At 29.8% G+C, this 18,884-nt stretch overlaps 4 long non-coding RNA genes across 4 annotated transcripts; 2 read left to right on the top strand and 2 right to left on the bottom strand.

Annotated features, from left to right (window-relative positions):
- Window positions 1-6,424: 6,424 nt before the first annotated feature.
- On the bottom strand, window positions 6,425-7,335 carry LOC129911669 (uncharacterized). Its single transcript, XR_008771683.1, has 2 exons — window positions 6,793-7,335; window positions 6,425-6,722 (listed from the first exon to the last, which is right to left on the bottom strand). It is a non-coding gene; the product is annotated as an uncharacterized LOC129911669 (long non-coding RNA).
- Window positions 7,336-9,983: 2,648 nt separating this feature from the next.
- LOC129911671 (uncharacterized) lies at window positions 9,984-10,437 on the bottom strand. The gene is made up of 2 exons (XR_008771685.1): window positions 10,322-10,437; window positions 9,984-10,258 (listed from the first exon to the last, which is right to left on the bottom strand). It is a non-coding gene; the product is annotated as an uncharacterized LOC129911671 (long non-coding RNA).
- A 2,050-nt stretch (window positions 10,438-12,487) lies between these two features.
- On the top strand, window positions 12,488-12,898 carry LOC129911672 (uncharacterized). The gene is made up of 2 exons (XR_008771686.1): window positions 12,488-12,556; window positions 12,623-12,898. It is a non-coding gene; the product is annotated as an uncharacterized LOC129911672 (long non-coding RNA).
- A 2,455-nt stretch (window positions 12,899-15,353) lies between these two features.
- On the top strand, window positions 15,354-15,952 carry LOC129911670 (uncharacterized). Its single transcript, XR_008771684.1, has 2 exons — window positions 15,354-15,558; window positions 15,659-15,952. It is a non-coding gene; the product is annotated as an uncharacterized LOC129911670 (long non-coding RNA).
- The last annotated feature ends 2,932 nt before the right edge of the window (window positions 15,953-18,884 follow it).

Below are 18,884 nucleotides of genomic sequence, written 5' to 3' on the forward strand. Positions count from 1 at the left end.
GACCTGGTACGTGGCGCTGCTGCCAAGTTATGAGCAAATTCAGTATTTGGGGTTTAAAGAGCTCATATTCAAGGCTAATAAAAACAAACTCTTTAAAATGTTATTTCCTCAAATAAAATTGTTTACCACTAAGCTATCTCACAGTAGAGATGGCGGTTGTTAGTACAAAAACTGGTTTTTGGTTTTTTTGCTTGCTTTGACACTTTTAGTTTTTTAGTTTGATTTTGCTATAAGAGTTCTTAACTTACTCTTAGTAGGAGTTTTGAAGAATTTTTTAAGCTGAATATAAATCAAAATTGATAATTATATACATAGTTAGTAGAGAGAGTGAATGAAAGTTTTGAAGGTTTTTCAGTATTTTGTCTCTTCGGGTCTTTTTTTGTTCCACGTTTTTTCCGTTTTTCGGTTTTTTTTTACAAAAACTGGTTTAAACCGGGAGAACAAAAAAACCAGTTGACCGAAGCAAAAAAACCGAAACCGGTTTAAACCGGCCGGTTTTTCACATCCCTATCTCACAGTTGAAAATTGGCATGATAAACTGAAACTTAAAATTTGTTGAAGTTGTTTCAACTCCCAATTATTAATACGATTTCCGCATTAATTTAAAATGATTTAAATTTTTTAAGAAAATAATTTTCACTTTAAGTCGGTTTTTTTACAATTTACAAAAAAAAATCACTACTTTTTGAATTTCCTAAATGGTAAATAAATATCACATTTTTTGTAGCGATTGCAAGTGATTGAAAGGAGTTCGAGACACATAAAATTTTGTTTTAAAAACATTTTTTTTACTCTTTGACGCAAAAAACCAGTGCGAATAACAGAAAAAAACAGTGGCATGCATACAACATACATATCGCCTGGGAAAGCAAAATTATTGTAACTCACTCCATAGGATCTGTTAAGGACATAGCACCATTTTTCTTTCCGCTGAAAATTTATGTTGTATAATATTAATATTAATGAAACTTCGTATACATTCCAATTATAGCTTTCAAACAAATGGTTTGCTTTTTTTTAATACTGTAATGTTTTATTCCGGGTTCACAATAAAACTTATTTAATTTCCACTTATATTTCCGTTCAAATAAGAACACACTTTCAACTCAATTTACTTTTATTATTCGCTCAAACAAACACACTTTTAAATCACTTTATTTACTACTAACAATTCGCAACACTTTATTTCACTTTGTACTGTACTCTTTCACTTTCAAGATTAAACTGTCCCCGGTCGGTGTTTACGCTGCCCTTTTATACCGGAATTTCGAGATTCGAGAATGTCTTCGAAGGTTCTCGTCTTTGCTTCTCGAAACTTCCTTTCCAAGAGGGGGCGCTTCATACTTCCAGTCTAGTTGGATATTTTGGGATGTGTTCAGAGGGTAGGTAGTTTCTTGATTATTAAAGGTCCGTTCACATTTCTACCTTTTCAGTAGTAGGTAGTGTGTTCAGACTTTTATCTTAAACAGAAGTTCTGAAATTCGTTACAATACTTTATTTTTTTTGTGCTCCATATATCAAGTTGTGGCCCGATTTTTTTGTATTGGAAAAGGTTAACACATTACAAACCCAAAAATTGTAAATAAATACTAGAAAAATGCGGAACGAAGTCCGCCGGATCAGCTAGTTTCTTTAATAAAAGATTTATTATCTAAAAATTTTATTACTACCAAACTCTAAGTAGTGGCCGTAGTGGTCCCTATGTATTTTTTTTTTTTTTTTTTTTTCAAATAAAATGTTAAAGATTTTCTGCTGTGCATTACTTGGTGAGCTAAATTGATTCGAAACTTTTTGAAAATAGTAGTAGATGTGAGATGAGATGACTAAAAATAATCACAAAAGTTTATCTTTGCAGGAAATTTGTATGAGAGATAAATTTTAGCACGATCTGCGTACTAGACTTGATCCTCTAATCGACATTGAATAGCTATCGGAAATTCATTGTTCGTGAAAAATAAGCAAAGTATGAGTAATTCGTGGAAAAACTTAAACAGTCTGGGCATTACAATAGATCCCTTGCCAACAGACGGAACTAGAACGCAAAGTGAGAAATTATCGGTCCAAAGATAGGATTTCAATAGCAGTTAGTGAGTTTTTCCTTTGATGATATACCGTATTTTAGTGTAGCTAAAAAATTCTTATCACACCCCGTGATATTCTTTGTATCCTGAAGGTAAGGAGAAGTAACTTAAATTATGCTTGTACCTACTTATTTCATAATTCTGATTCTGATTTCAAATACAGAACCTAGTTCCAGTGAAGCAAGAATTAATATTTTTTTTTAAACTGACGGCTCTAACAAAAAAGAGAAATAAAAAAAAAAAAACAGAGTTTAAGATTAAATCTACTAAAGTAAAGTACCAATCGAAAGTAAAGCAATCGAATTCCATTTTTTGTTTGTTTTTGTTGTTGTTTCAATAATTTCGGTATGACTTCTATTAAAGAGCTATACAAGCTCTGAGTATGCTTATAGCAATCAATTTGTTGTTGCTTAATCCTGGTACGCTAAACTTTAGCCAAGCTAAAATTCCCATACAAGTTATCGATATAATTTTTATGGGATCCATTTTAGCTCGGCCAGAATTTTTCCATAATTTTTATGGGAGCTAGAATTTATCTCGAACTGCGTACCAGGCTTTGCAGTGCAGAATTTTACTGAACTACTCACTCAGTTATAATTAAAACATGGTACGCAGAACGAGCTAAACTTTAGCCAAGATAAAATTCCCATACAAGTTATCGATATAATTTTTATGGGATCCATTTTAGCTTGGCCAGAATTTTTCGATATAATTTGTATGGGAGCTAGAATTTATCTCGAACTGCGTACCAGGCTTTACAGTGCAGAATTTTACTGAACTACTCACTCAGTTATAATTAATACATGGCTTATATGTATGCAGGTTAATAAACATTTACCACTTTAAACGACAAGAAAGGATTACATTCATTTATTATAATTATTTAACTAAAACCTTACAGTCGTATTTATTAGATTTTTGTCTACTTATACACTACATAACTTTTTTCAAAATGTTGGAAATATGCTTTATTTAATAATAATAATCACATTATTCGCGGTTAAGACAATCTACTCTTTTGTATAAGTTTGACAGCTATAAGACAACAATAAACAAGGTTTTTGATCACATTTTAAAAATTTAAACAGTTGTATAAAGTTATACAAAGTTTATAAATAAGTTTTTAAATATTTGATTAAAATGTTACGAGTTTTAATTTTTTGTTTTAATTCATTTTTATTTTACTAAATCAAATGACAATGAACTTTAATTCGATTATTTTGAATCATTTGTAATGGATATCACGTTTTTATTTGTTTTTATTTTTAACATTAATAAAATGCTCTTACAAATTATAAACAGTTTTAACTTTTACTTCACAAAAACATTTTGTATCATGTTATCACAAAAATTACGATTAAATTTAATGACCTCAGATGGATTATTTCTTCTTAAGAAAGTCATCATATTCTTCTGCTATGTATCCTCTGTATTCCACTGGAATTCCTCCATTGTCAAAAGCGGTATTGGGAGCGCTTAAAGCATATCTAACTGATGGACTAGGTAGCGATGGATAGCCCAATACAACATTACGAACACGTGATACTGGCACGGAATATGCAACTGGGTTTATAGCTCTGTAAGCTACTGGAACTGGGGCGACATCATAAAATCTAGAGTAACTAGGCCTTCGGTAGACTGGCAATCGAATTTCTCTACGGCCACTTGACACCTGTGGTCCAAAAAATACAACTGGGGGAGGATGAGAAGATGGTTGTAGTGGCAATGAAGGGTAATCTTCTAACTGATAGTCAACATGATCAGAGTGTTTATCTGGCGAGCTGTTTATAGCTGAATCAGCATCATTCTCTCCTTCTCGATGTAATCTTATCTCAGACTCGAAATTTGTATGAGAAGAATCGTCGTGGTCGTCTTCACCAGGCACCACCCGTCTTACAGCTGGAATCCTCTTGAAGGCTTGTGTTGTCTTCCTTGTTTCATAATTCCTAGCATTATATTCCTGATGATCTTCTCGCGAGTGCTCGGATGACGAAATAAAATTTTCATCTCGCCTTTGATTTTCACTATCAGCCGTATGTTGACAAAAAACTGTTGCCAGGTAAATTATAAATAAGTAAATTGTGATCTGCGAAAGAAATTAGAGTGTTAATGAATTTAAGTTCTCTAAAACTGATTAGGTATTCACCTTCATTGTTTGAAAAGAACTGAATAAATTTTGTATGCATTTAGTTTATTTTATAGCACCAAAATAACACGAGAATGTGTTGATTAAGAATAAGAAGATCAAGATGAATGGGTTTTGATTTGGTCTAAATTGCAACTCTTTTTTCTTGTTAGTTGACACATATTTCGATTAGTTCCAAGATTTATTCGATATATTCGAAGACAGTTGTTGGTTAAAACTGGTTATCTATTTTGTTTTTTCCCATAGCAATCTCTGTTATTTATGAGATACAAGTGGGGTGCGACATTAGTCATGGTTTGATCAGTAATTTTTTTTATTTAGGTAAAAACTAGTAAATAAGGTTCGATAAACAAAAGAGTTGAGCAGCGAACTTATTTTCATTTATTTTGTTCTTTTTTCACTTTATTTGTCATTTAGGAATGAAATAGTAATAAAACTTAGTAAGAGCCTTGTCTCACATGTAAAGAAAGCTACCCGTTTTATGGATAATGAGACCTTGAATACAGTCGATGTGAAACATGAGGATCTATTAAATCATTGAATGAATAATCAAATCAGTCATGGTGTCATTATTTTCATCCAATCTATTTTTCTCAATTTATTCGTGTCTTTCTTCTAAGGCTCTCTCGGACAGGACACACAAAACTAATAACAGCTTTTTTTTTAGCTAGCTCACTTAAATAACAATAAACGATTACTAATAATAAATACAAGTGATCCTATGTTTATGTTTAAAGTGGAAAAGGTTTACTTATCTGCGTACATAGAGTTACCAATAAAACAAGTTTAAACAATATCACAAAAAGTCTACAAAAAATATTGGTAAGGAAAAAGGCAGACTATATTTAAAATATATTTTTGGGAAATATCGATTACCTATATAAATTATAGACTTTCTATAAGATCGACTGTGTCACAAAATGTCTACATTTTTTAAATCGATGAAAACAGATTTCAACATTTTAACAACCAGAAAAATTAGTAAAAATTTGACGCTCTTGTTATCGATCTATTCTATTTAAGACCTTTCATACAAATGCACTACTCAAAGTTTTTGAAAACCGTTTATCTCTTTTTTTTCTAATGCTAGCTTTTAAGAAATAAGCAAGAAATATAAAACTTTACTCGTAAGTTCAAAGTAAATTATATTAAATAAACTACAAGAAAACTCTATTTTATCTTATAGGCGGAAGCAGAACAAAATTTGGAATTTTGGCGAGGAAAGAGTTAATGTTGAGTGCAACTTTTTTATTTTAATCCTCAAAAACTGATTCTCCCCTGGCCAATTTGTTTTTAAATTTAACACTTTTTCTTTGAAAAATGCAATAAAATGAAAGATACATTTTTTGAAAATATTTTAGGTTCAAATAAAGTAAGAGTAATTACTTTGTTATATCGAATTATTAAGGAAAACATTCAAAATTGGCACCCCTAGTCCTTAATTAATTAATGTATCGTTAGTGCCAAAAAATCGTGAAGTATGAACATTTTATTACAATATAATACTAAGAACGATTTTTTTTTCTAAATTTTATAAACAATCGGCTCAGTTAAAGCGAAAAACATAGAGGTATGTGGTCTTTATTGAAAAATAATCGTTCGAAACTCCGGTAAAAATATTTTCAAAAATGTATGAAAAATACAAAAAAACTTTCAAAACTTATTAATACTTTTACTTTAGTAATATGGATCCTAAAAAATAGCTTTATATTGTTTTGGATTTATTAAAAAATATAGAAATATTTTATTTTTTAATTTTTTTGCCAGAAGTGTAAAAGTGGATTTAGCAATTTTTCTCTCTAACTGCCATATATTATTCAGTTGTTTAAAAATTACATCTGGATGTAAATACATTTTTTTTTAGTAAACAATATGAACAAAAAATCAAATTTTTGGATCAATTAAATTCAGATTTAAGTGATTGGATTTAAAATTAGCTTTAATCCAAATTAAATCCAGAGTGAATAATATGGCCATAAGCTTACGATACATATTTTATTAGCATACAAGAATGTTTAATCCATATTGTAGGTGGGAAACAACTTAACACAATTTTTTGATGAACTTTTTTCACCTTAAGTGGGACCAGGAAGAAGTGAAATTATTTCATACATATACTAGAGGTGAAGTTATTTCCCATCCAAATCCATCAGCACTAATTTCTCTATATTTAAAGGCTTTAAAGAAACACATAGAATTTAAAAACATCAAAAGCAATTTTCTTTTATTAAAACAGGAAATGGTGTGAAGTGAAGTATGTAAGAGTGCATTTTTTTTGGATTTTGTCTATGTAGTTATTTGTATATCGATTAACCAATAACTCTAAGTCCACCGAGTCCGACAAGTCCTGGTGCAACAAGTCCGTGTCCTCCGACAACAACGGGTCCAGCCAATGGAACTCCCAATGGTGAAACAGCTATGCTACCAACGCCCAATGGTCCAATGACTGATGCTGAAGCAATGGCAAGGCAGACGAGAGCGAAGAAAATGATGACCTGCGATGATGAAAAAATTATAAGGATCAAAATAAGAATCCTTTTGTTGTTAAATTAAAAAATTTATCACCTTCATGATTGAATTGGATTGGAGTTTCTGAGTTGACTGATTGTCGATTCAAATATGATTCGTATCCAGAAAAATAGAATGGTTATATAGTATTTGCCATCGTATTGTAATTATATTAAACAATTGCATCATTTTTATGCAGCTGATTTTATATGTAACTATATTTAGTTACCTCTGAATCTATATATAAATCACATTGTATTGCAATTTATCCCATAGGTGTAATATGATCAACTTGTCCCATGATCTCAATGTTAACACTTTTATTGTATTCGTATAGTTTCAAATCCAAATCAGGTTTGTTTGGTGGGCGGCAGGAAAACAAATGTTGTATTCTACATTATTCTACCCATTACGCGAGTATCCAAGTGGCAATATGTTTATTTGTGCATAATATGCATTATTATAAAGAACCTAGACCTCTGGTGGGTCTAGGGTTACGGTTATGGAATAAATCGACTTCAGAAAGAATATCCAATGGCTATTATAATTAATGCATTATGCAAAAATGCATCGCTATAGGGTTTGATACGGTTGTTGCGCTTTGTTATCTGGATGTTAAAAAAAAATATAATAAAATAATTTATCTATTCCTACTTTCACTAATAAATAATTTAATTCAATCAACAGGTCTAGTATTTAAATGAATAGGTACATCATTATACCAAGGAAGTGTCCCTTTATACAAGAAGTAATCCATAGGTGATCTAGAAATATTACTTTTATGTAGATATGACAACTTTGATAATATTAAATACAACTGTTAATCAAATAAAGTATGTAGATAACGTCGATAAAAAATTAAGACAAATGTTGTTTATAGACATCATTTTAAAATACTATTTTATATTTTATTATTAGTTAACTATGGTAGTTTATAATAGTTTTTATTGATCCATCTGTGACTTTCTCGTCTCATAGGTACATACAGTTCTTTAGCATACCCAAAACTACCAATCTTGTTATTACACACATACACCAACAAATTGCTTGTGATTTTTTCCTCAATATTTTCAACATTACCCATTTTTTATTACACAATAAAATAAACAAAAAAAATAAAGTTAGGTTATATTCTGAAAGAATATAATGTTTAGGCACAAATTAGTGTATTGTTTTGTTGAATTTGACCATAACTGCGGAATCTATGCTACTTTTTCGTAACTAGAAAATATGGCAAATCATGATGTGAATTGCAAGGTGCACAAAAGGGTGCTCGTTATTTTAAAATAATTATAATTTGTATGCTCCTTAGATTTTATATGGTTGGAAATAAACTAAAAAAAATATTCCCCAAGTTTCAAGTCTCTAACTTAATTCTAACCCATGCAGCCGAGCGGTTGAAGTTTCTTATGGGAATAACATGGGGTTTCTTGGACCTTGTTCGATCAATCTTAAATTCCAGCCAAACCATTTGTTCAAAAAATTTAAAACTTTACAAACTCAAACTTTATAAGTGTAGCTATTATGTGAACATTTTTCAGATTTTTAATTGTTATAATTTTAGAGATTTTGCTTGGTAAAAAAAATCATTCTTTTCAGACTTTTTTAAAAAATCGCTTTTTACACGTTTAATGCAAAAAAATTTTAAGCATACATTTTCATTCACTCCACTTAAAATTAAAATAATTTTAATAATTTTTTATTATTTTTGTTATTTTTTCTTCGTTATTATGGTAGTACCTATGTGTATTTAAAATGTATATTCATTTCATAGTTAATAAATTAGTTGTGTATTCATTCCTCAACTTACATCGATATTCAAAAAACGTGTTCCCGACTTAAGAAAAAGTAATGTAGTAAATAAATAAAAAACTACTTAGAGCCAATTTTTCAATCTTCTAATAAACAGTCAGTTAACTGTTCGACGAATAAAGTTATTAGGCTCATAAACAATCAGATAAAAACATTGAATTTTTCAATCAAGAATAATTTATTCTACAGAATAACAAAAAAAATTGTCAAATTCAAAAATATTTAAAATTAAACGTCATTTTTATTCATGATTGTTTTTGTTTTCTTGTTTTCCACTGTATTTTTTTCAAAATTCTTTCAAAACAGCTTTGACAACTGACACAATATTTTTATTGAGATTATTCCTTAGAATAATTTTATTCGTCTCTGAAAGGAGCAGATAGATTTATTCTTAGGAATAAGCCATATCTGCCTGTTGAAAAATTGATTTTTTCTCTATCCTTAGGAATAAGTACTAACTGACTGTTTAACTGACTATTGAAAAATTGGCCCTTAATTATATAACTTCTTAATTATATAACATAAAACATATTGAGAATTGTTAAAAAAATGACTGAGATATCGATAGATTACATCGTAAGGTCTGTAAAAATGGTTTCTTGTAAATAAAACAAAATGGAGGGTTCCAAAAATATAGCAAAAATATTATTATGCATTATTCGACCATACGAACAGCCTACACTATGTAATTTGTCGGGTGTATTTTCAATGTCGCACAGTGTAATCTATCCAAACTTTTTTCAAAAGTAATACAAAATATAAAATGGTGGTGGTGGCAACACTTACAGTTATAAATGATACTTTTTTTTTTGAGGTGATTTGTTTTTCAGTACACGAATAGTACTTTTTAAACTTTTCTCAACTAACCATGGTAGTTCCAACAAATTACATCACTTTTTTTCGTTAGCCAAATCACCTAACAAAAAAGTATTATTTATATTTTAGATGGTCAAATTGAAATGCAAACACATTTTCTCTTCCTAAAATCCAAAAAAAGTTGGAATTTTCTATTGGGAATTTTTTTGTTTGACCTTTTTTTGAGGATTTTGGGTTTCCCACCATTTTTTTTTTTTTTTAAGATTTTGGGAGTGGGAATTTTCTATTTGGAATTATCGGTTTTGGCCATTCATCACTAACCCACAAAAAAATCAATACAAATAATTCTATGCATTTTAAATATAGAATAATACTACCAAATTTTACAATTTACAAGTGAACAGGACACAGATATGCCATTAAATTTAAAATATTGATATGCGTCTACACCACATTACTTTCTTTACACAGAAGAATCGTATAGGTATTTGAGACCTAAGACATAACCAATAGATTGAAACGCATATGGCACAAAAAAAAAACACTAACCCTTACTTTAGAATCCATTATAAGGACGCATATGAACATTATAAAGATAAACCTAAATAAGTCAAAAACAATTTTAGTTACATACATAATCTCAAACTTTTTATTAAGGGTTACTTTAAAAGGATCAATAATGTGTTTATGTTTACAAAGTTTTTATCTAACCAACAATGACTCCACCATGATGTCCAACAAGTCCTGGGTGAATCAATCCAGGTACACCCAATCCTCCGATAACTACACCAGGAGCGGCAACTGGTACTCCCAAGTGAGAAACAGCGACTCCACCGAGTCCAATAACTGAAGCTGAAGCTACAGCCAAGCAGAAAAGAGCGAAGAAAATGAAGACCTTTGAAGAAAAAACAAATAGTTTAAATTGAAATCAATTTATAGAATTGTGTGTGTGCTTTACCTTCATGATTAGATTGTAGTACTGAGTTGACTAAGAGCCGATTCAATTATGACTTGAACTTAAGCTTTTTAGCTATTTATATGATTTAGCTAATACGAGTGTGTTGCAATTTTTATAAAATTTACATCATCCATACGCTAAGGATAGTTTGGATGAATGAGCCTGTTTATTGAATGGAAAAAGCATAGATCCAGTTTAAAAAATGATAAGCGATTTTGAACTCGTATGCTACTACAGGAGAGTTTAATCTTACTTTCCGATAAATTACGGTTTTCAAAAATTAGCACAACGTGTTGTTATTTCGTTTCTAACTTATGTTTAAAAGGCATATCTGGAAGCTATGTATCACTTAAAGAATCTGCCGTTTTTCATTTAATGATCATATTGGCAATATCAACTCAACCCATTATAATATTTGTCGATTTAATGATCTTCCACAAAACTTTGTTGATAAGATAATTTTACATTTAAGACAATATTTAGCGTATTTACGTGAAATCAATTTTTCACTCGAATTTCTGGAAGAACCATTAACCATAAAAATTTATTTATATTTTTAATTTATTTTATTTATTATACACTTAGGAGCAAAAAAACGGAATCAAATAAATTATATTATATTAAAAACAAAAATTGCCATAAATAAAATATTTTTATTCAAAGTCTCATGGTCTCATTTTAAAGCTTGTATTTTTTACTTTGAATTGTTGGTAAAAACATAAAAATGTGTTCGATAGGGTTACCGCTATCTGTCAATAATTTGCACTTCATTTTTGTTTTAATGTTTAATTTTCCAGATACTCTCTGTTTCAATTTCAGTCTTTTTTTTCCAACGATAGTATTAGCGTTGTCTGTCAATGAATTGCACTTAATTTTTTTTTAATGTTAAATTTTCCAGATGATTTGTCTTTTAATTTCAGTTTTTTTTTCCTTACATACTTCATTTATGTTGGATGGATGGAACCAACGAACGGAGTTCTTAGCATTGACTTAAAGCTTTTGTTTCAAGCTTTTCAATGGTACCATTATCATTCATGTATGTCGATTACTTCGCGACCAATTATCGTTTTTACAAACCGCAAAATTTGATTGCATTTTTTTGCTCCTAAGTGTATTTTCAATTGATTTATATTTGAAATTCTTTTAGAGAAAGAAAAATTGTTTCAAAAATTGTTAAAAAAATAGAAATATTACTTTTCCAAACAAACCTACAATTTGCCTGAAAAATGTATTAGTTTTTACCCTTTAATATACATAATATAATTTAGAATTTAATGTATTTAAAAATTATACCTTTTTGTTAAAAAAAAAAAAACGAATATTTTGTCACTATTCTTGCAAGATTCGAAATTGATGTGGCAGATGTTTCTTTATATTGGTTTTTCGAATTGCAGTTAAATTTTTAAGCGACTGAAAAAAACCAACACGCAACATTGCGAAAGACTCAGCATTTAAAATTAAAATACATTTTAACGAGCACGAACGACTATTGACAACACTGGGCAACAAGGGTTTCGTTTTATTAAGTTTGATGAAGGTTTTTGGGATGCTGAACTTGAATTCGAAGTCAAAAATTTTCACCTCGCGTTTTCGAGATATTCCCTTTACAAAATCTTAATAACCGATTTTTTGCTACTGTTTAAGCAATTCTTTAGTACCTGTATCACAAAAACTAAAACTACTAGAAAAAACACTGAGAGCAGATTTGAAATCAGCGATGCCAAATTATTAAAAAAAAAAACAGTTAAGAAAATTAAAAAGGGTGCAATTTTTTTCTGCGAATCGAATCGGATTGATTTATTGAACGCTAAAATTTTAGAGGTTTGTCTTAAATGTAAAATGATCTCATCAACAAAGTGCTACGAAGATCATTAAATCAGTGTAGCGAAGTATGTTTTAAATAGATTGGAAACTTTATATGTATTTTTGAAAACCTCCAGGCATATAGAGAGGAGTTCTAAGGATACAAAGGACAAAACTCCTGCTCAAATCTCTATCTTTTAGAAGAATTAAAAATCGATAATCATACTTAAAGCTGGATCTCTGCTTGACCTCTTCAATTAACTAACTAGTTCATAGCTAAACTATCCTTTGAATTATGGATGATGTAAATTATATTAAAAATTGCAACACAGCACCTATTAGAAAAATCATATAAATAGCTAAAAGAGCTCAAGTTCAAGTCATAATTGAATCGGCTCTTAGTCAACTCAGTACAACAATCTAATCATGAAGGTAAAACTCACAAAACATTCTTTAAGTTGATTTTTCATTTCGAACTTAACTTTGTCTTCTTTAAAGGTCTTCATTTTCTTCGCTCTTTTCTGCTTGGCTGTAGCTTCAGCTTCAGTTATTGGACTCGGTGGAGTCGCTGTTTCTCATTTGGGAGTACCAGTTGCCGCTCCTGGCGTAGTTGTCTCGGGATTGGGTGTTCCTGGATTGATTCACCCAGGACTTGTTGGACATGCTGGAGTCGTCAAAGTTATTGGTTGAAAAAAACTTTGTTAACAAAAAAACATTTTTGATCCTTCTGAAGCAAACCTTAATAAAAATTTAGAGATTATGTATGTAATTAAAGTTGTTTTTTACTTCATTATTCCAATACTATAGGTTCATGTGCCACATGCGTTTAAAAAGGGTTTGATTTTTTTTTTCAATCTAATGGTTATGTCTAAGTCTAGAATATCTAGCATTCTTCTTTGTAAAGACATTGATGTGGAGTGGACGCATATCAAGGATTTAAATTTTATGGCATTTCTATGTCATATTTGTAATTGTAAACATTTTTGGTATGAAAACAATTTTAAAAGTGCTGTTTTTCGACGTTAAAAATACCCAAACACTTCGTTTTTTAAATTTTAATATTCAAGTATAAGTCCAGTAATTTTAGGTTTTATCTGCGGAAAAATTCCTACTGGGCTGAATTTTGGTATAGACCTTCGTTACGGCGGCGGCGTTGTAAAGAACATGATAAAAATCGGCGGCGCGCGGCGTTAGAAGTTATAGAGGTCAAAAGGTCACGAAAATCGCATATATCTCGCGACCTATTACTCGGAGGTCAATAGGGGTCTGTAAAAAAACTGTTCGTCATAAAATTATCTACAAATATTGCCGTATGCATTTTTCTGTAAAACCAACCGTTTTCGAAATAGAGCGATTTCAAGCACAGGCATAATACATGATACGTAATAATAGGTTTGTTTTATTTAAGAGTGAATGATTTTGTTTTTGAATACTGAAAAATACATGTGTAAGCTTTTTTATTTTATATACATATATATACGTTTTTATAAGTTTGACTTGTAATTGACATTCAAACTAACTTACTAAACTTGCTAACTAACTTACTAACTAACTATGTAATAAAATCTTAGCAGTAAGTTTTGACCTTCTTCCAACCATCGCGTCGAACTGAAACTTTATATATGTATGCTGTTTGGATGAAAACATATAATTTTGTTGGTTTGGTCTCAGGGTAGGGGCGTTAGAGGGTCAAAACACCCTAAATCAATCTTAGATTACTTATAATAGCCATATCAAAACTTTGAACAAATTAATGTAGTTTGAATGACGTCACGATATATTTTGTCGGTACGGACCCAGGGAAGGGGCATTGGGGCTCATATACTCCAATTAATTTTCACCTACTTCTAATTTATTACTATAGTACGATTTTATCCCTCACTCAAAATTTTAAAGCTTTGTAATTGATTATATTAATATCATGGATTATGCCTTCGCTTGAAAACGCTCATTTGCTGTATCATGTTGTCACATTGATACAGCAATTAGTTTCCGAGAAAATAAGTATTTGTGAAGACATTTTAAATAAGTTTACATGGTTCCCAAAATTTTTAAACGCGTTTTTCTCGAAACTGTGTTTTCAAAGTCGGTGAGCAAAATTTCTCCGAAACGGCTGGAGTGATCGGCTTAAAATTTTTACACAATTTTCTTAGATACTTTTTTCAGGTTATGAACGAAGAAATACGGTTTTTGACAATAATTCGATTTTTTAAGCCACTTTAAAGTGTAAATTTTCGTGAAGAAAAACTATTTTTTTCTGTGGGAAGCCGCCATTTTGTCAAAAATCAAAATTTTGACTACTCCTTCGTTCATTACCTGCATTCGTCTATCCTGGAAATGAATCTTTTGTTTTTTTTTTATTTTAGGTGATTTGGATCAGAGATATCTTGCTCACCGCCAGACACCTTTTTTTGGTGGTGGTCTAGGAGATCTACTACAAAAATGACGGAACCCAATATTTTTTTAAATACACTGCGAATTCTTTTTATACATGAAATTTTCTATATGTAGATGTATTCTTTATGTTTATATAATTAAATGTCTCTTCACAAAAAATCCACACAAAAGAACGTTTTTTCGCACTTACAACTAGATATAACCCCTTAAAAAAGTGGTAAAATTTGTTCTGATAAAATTTCTAGATTCTAGATAAACCAAAGCAAAATTAAAAGTTTTCAAAAAAAGGAAAAATATCCAAAAATGGTTAAACTTTTTTTTTTTCCAAATCTTAACTTTTTTTGAAAACTTTTAATTTTTCTTTGGTTAATCTTGAAATTTGGAATTAACTATTAAACGATATTTATAAAAATAAAATGTTCAAATAAACTCAAAAGAATTTGATTTTGCTCATAGAAAAGTGATAAAAAGTAAAGTTATTTACAGCTGCAAAAATGTGGTTCAAACAAAAAAACTGTTTAAGGAATAAATCTGTAACTTTGCATATTCATTTCAGGTACATATATTAAGCTTCAATAAAATTAAGTCTCAGTTTTATCTTATCACCCATAATTATAAAATAGCGGTACGCTTTCTAAAAAACCAAAAAAAGTGCCTATTTTGAAAGCCTTTTTAAAAAACGTAAACTTCTCATTCAAAAACTAAAATTGTCAACATAATTAATTGAGTAAAGTCCTGATTACATCCTAATATGCACCTGCATAAAAGATTTGTTTTTTATTAAAATCTAGTTAAACAAATAGAATTTACTTGCTCACACAGTAAAAAAAAACAAACAAGCAGACAAAAATTCTTGCGTCTACAACAATTAAGCCTCAAAACTCCTTTCTTAGGCATGTTTGATTTAATGATGCAATTTCGCATACAAATTACAAAGATCTTCGATATATAAGACAGTAGTTGATCCAAGTTAAAATCATACTTGAATCGACATTCAGTCAACTCAGTCAAACAAACAAACAAATCTAATCATGAAGGTTAGTAAGAAAATATACCAAAACAAATAACTAAATGTACCTAATATATAAAATGTAAAAATTATTATTAATTATTCAAATACTCCTATATCCTTTTAAGGTCTTCATTTTCTTCGCTCTCTTCTGCTTGGCCGTTGCATCAGCTTCAGTCATTGGACCACTTGGATTGGGCCCCGTTGCTGTTTCTCCATTGGGTGTTCCACTAGGTGCTCACAGTGTTGTTGTTGGTGGATTGGGAGTTCCCGGACTTATTCATCCAGGACTTGTTGGAGGCGTCAAAATAATTGGTTAAACCAATTTATAGAAAAAACGCATGACCCTTCTTATAAACTGCCGACAAAATGTTTTTAGTTTTACTTTTCGCATAAATAAATTCTTCATTTTCCCTTAAAAATGTGTTTGTTTTCGTTTTTTTTTTAATAAGAGGCGTTATAACCACTCCTTTTTATAAAAATGTTATTAAATGTATGGGACATGTGTAGCAGCATTACAAAGAAATTTTGTGGATTTTCTGGCCAATTTAAGTGAATTTGCTTCACTATAATAAGCAAGTTCTACAGATAATTGAAGACTTTTGAAATTGGGAAAAGTGTAAGGATTTATAAAGTACACAATTATTCAAGAAAGAGGCGTTTAAGGCCGAGGTCTGTCTAGATTATTAACTCCTTATGGAGCAGCTAAAGCCCTTTGTTAAAGACAAGCTTTACGATCTATTTGGAAGAGTATACATAGCCTTACAGGAATAAAATGCTAATGTCGGAAATGAAGACATCTTTTAGCAAGTTTGTTGGTATAAAAATAAATACCTCCATGAAACGCCATCAGCTAATGGTTCCCGACAAATTTTTGTAGCAAAAGTTCGCAATACACTAATTAGAGTAACTCTAAGCTTCCTACATAAAAGTCAAACAGCCAAACTAATCGACCGACACATCCAAAATTGTAAACGTAAGCATGTCATGATGCGAAACTTATGTATATGCTCTGTTGAACCAAAATTCAAAGATAAAATATGATAAAAAATAAATTCCCAACTGATAAGAAGAAGAAATTTGACTTTGCTCCTAATATAGTAAGAATTTATCCCTTGTGCATTCACCTATATGAAACATATATAAAACGTAGTAGTTGAACCTTCTAATTGGTTGCCGTTGCTCGCAAGATAGAGCAATGACGATAAAAACAAACGTCCAGCACAGAAAAGTTTAAAAAGTGTTAGGTAGTTTAAAAACCTAATTTTATTAGCCATATTTCGAGTTGAAGAAACCATTCCCGATAATTGCGCCATTAGTTCCATAAGGTGATACTATCTTGTGCATGATTCACCAAGGGTACTTACTGCTTACTGTCGGATATAAGATCGGTATCAAATATTCACACTCAGCAATTAATTTAAAGTCGATAAAATACAACAGCGAAATGCGTTATAGTACGATTTCTTAATGCGGATAATCGACTACTTGTATCTACCTCTATTGCAGCCTTTTAATTGAAGAACAAAGAACAAATGAAAAAGTCCCTATCTCTGTGTCAATAAGAACTCCACGTAGTAAAAAATAAAAAAAAAAGTTTTTATGTCAGCTCTTTTGTTTAGAGAAAAAAAATGAAACATTTGAATGGTGGTAAAAAATAACTCAGAAGCTAATTGATTTATTTAGTTTATACCTATATGTGGAATAGTATATTAATTTATATGTTTATAGTTTATTAAATTAGTTTTTGATGATTTTGTTTGAAGTTTTGCAAAGTTTATTTAGGAAGAATTTAATCAATTGATATTAAATTAACTATTGAGTGTGTTAATTGTGCAATGAATAAAACAAATTAATTTTTTCCAACGTTTCGTTGGTTATTTTCCAAATTTTTCAGGGGTTATTTTTTTATTGGACTATATCGTTCACATTTTTAATTTTTATAATTTATTATATTTAACAGTTATATTGCACTATTTAATTAAATGAATACAACTAAAAACAAAAACAGGTCAAAACAAAAAAAAGGTGATCTATGCATTTATAATATTTTTGATTAGAATAGTGATTGTATGTTGAGATTTTATGAATTTTAATCAAAGCTTGAAAGAAGTCTTTATAGTTGTTAAAAACCAGCAAATCTCAGTGTTGCCAAAATACTTTCATATATATTAGAGGAGCCGAATTTAAAAAATCTTGTAGGCTAACAATAACCGGTTTCAAAAATAGTTCATAAAAACGCATACACTACTTTTTTGGATACGATTTTTTTTTATTCCAGATAAGTTTAGTTTATCAGGCTTAACTATAAGGTGCTTTTATTATTTCTAATTTGAATATAGGTATGTAACTTAAAGTTATTTAGCTTCAACTTGAAAACGTTTACAACTTTCAATTTTTAAATCCAGACTGTATCATCTTTAGATTTTCTCAATTCCCGCAAATACTAAAACCTTACCCCCAAACTTTAGAATCTATTTCAAAATTCCATTTATTTAATTTTTTTTTGTCAAAATTTTTCATTAAAAAAAAAATTGTTCAAAAATAATATATTCTTTTGAAAAACTTATTGATTGAATCAAAATCGTTAGTGCCGTTTTTGAGAAAAGTAATTTTTTTCATTATAGCAGGTACCGTTTATTTTGGTCCTAAAAATAAAACTTCAACTTCGCAAATCTTCAAATCTGCAAAACTCATTTTGTACTACCAAGGTTGAAGAAAATCACGATAGATAAACATGAATCTTATGAGAGTAAAAAATTTACGCTCATCTACTATTGGGGCCCAAATGATTCTCCAAAGAAAAAATTAATGTCTTAAAAAAAAACTCTCATATAACCTTAAAAAAAAACTTCTTTGATCTGTACGAAAAATTTAAATCTTAGTTCTTACGTTTATAAATAAAATAACAAACACATTATATGTTATTATGGTATTTAAAACCAAATTTTGTGTGGCGTTTAGTTTTTAAACATTTGTCAAAAATTATCAGCTTGAAAAATACATAGCATAACAAATCCAAGTTGCTCCTGTTGCAGTGCTAATGTTCACTCGAGTGTATCAAAAGAAGGTCATGTGTGATAAATCACTTAAAAACATACGTAGACGTAGTATAAGTTTACTGATTTTGTAACAAACAATGTTTCTGGTTTCAAGTAAAATATGTAATTGTTGTATTTTTTTTTGTGATGATGCAATTTTGCATATGAATTTCCATTTTAAATTAGGTATAAATACTTGCAATTGTTATGAGATAGAATCATAATTGAATCGACTATCAGTCAAGTCAGTAAACTTAACAATCAAAACATGAAGGTATAAAAAAAAAAACTAGCTCATTTAATTAAAAACATT

This window comes from Episyrphus balteatus, chromosome 2, assembly GCF_945859705.1.
Source record: "Episyrphus balteatus chromosome 2, idEpiBalt1.1, whole genome shotgun sequence".
NCBI lineage: Eukaryota > Metazoa > Arthropoda > Insecta > Diptera > Syrphidae > Episyrphus > Episyrphus balteatus.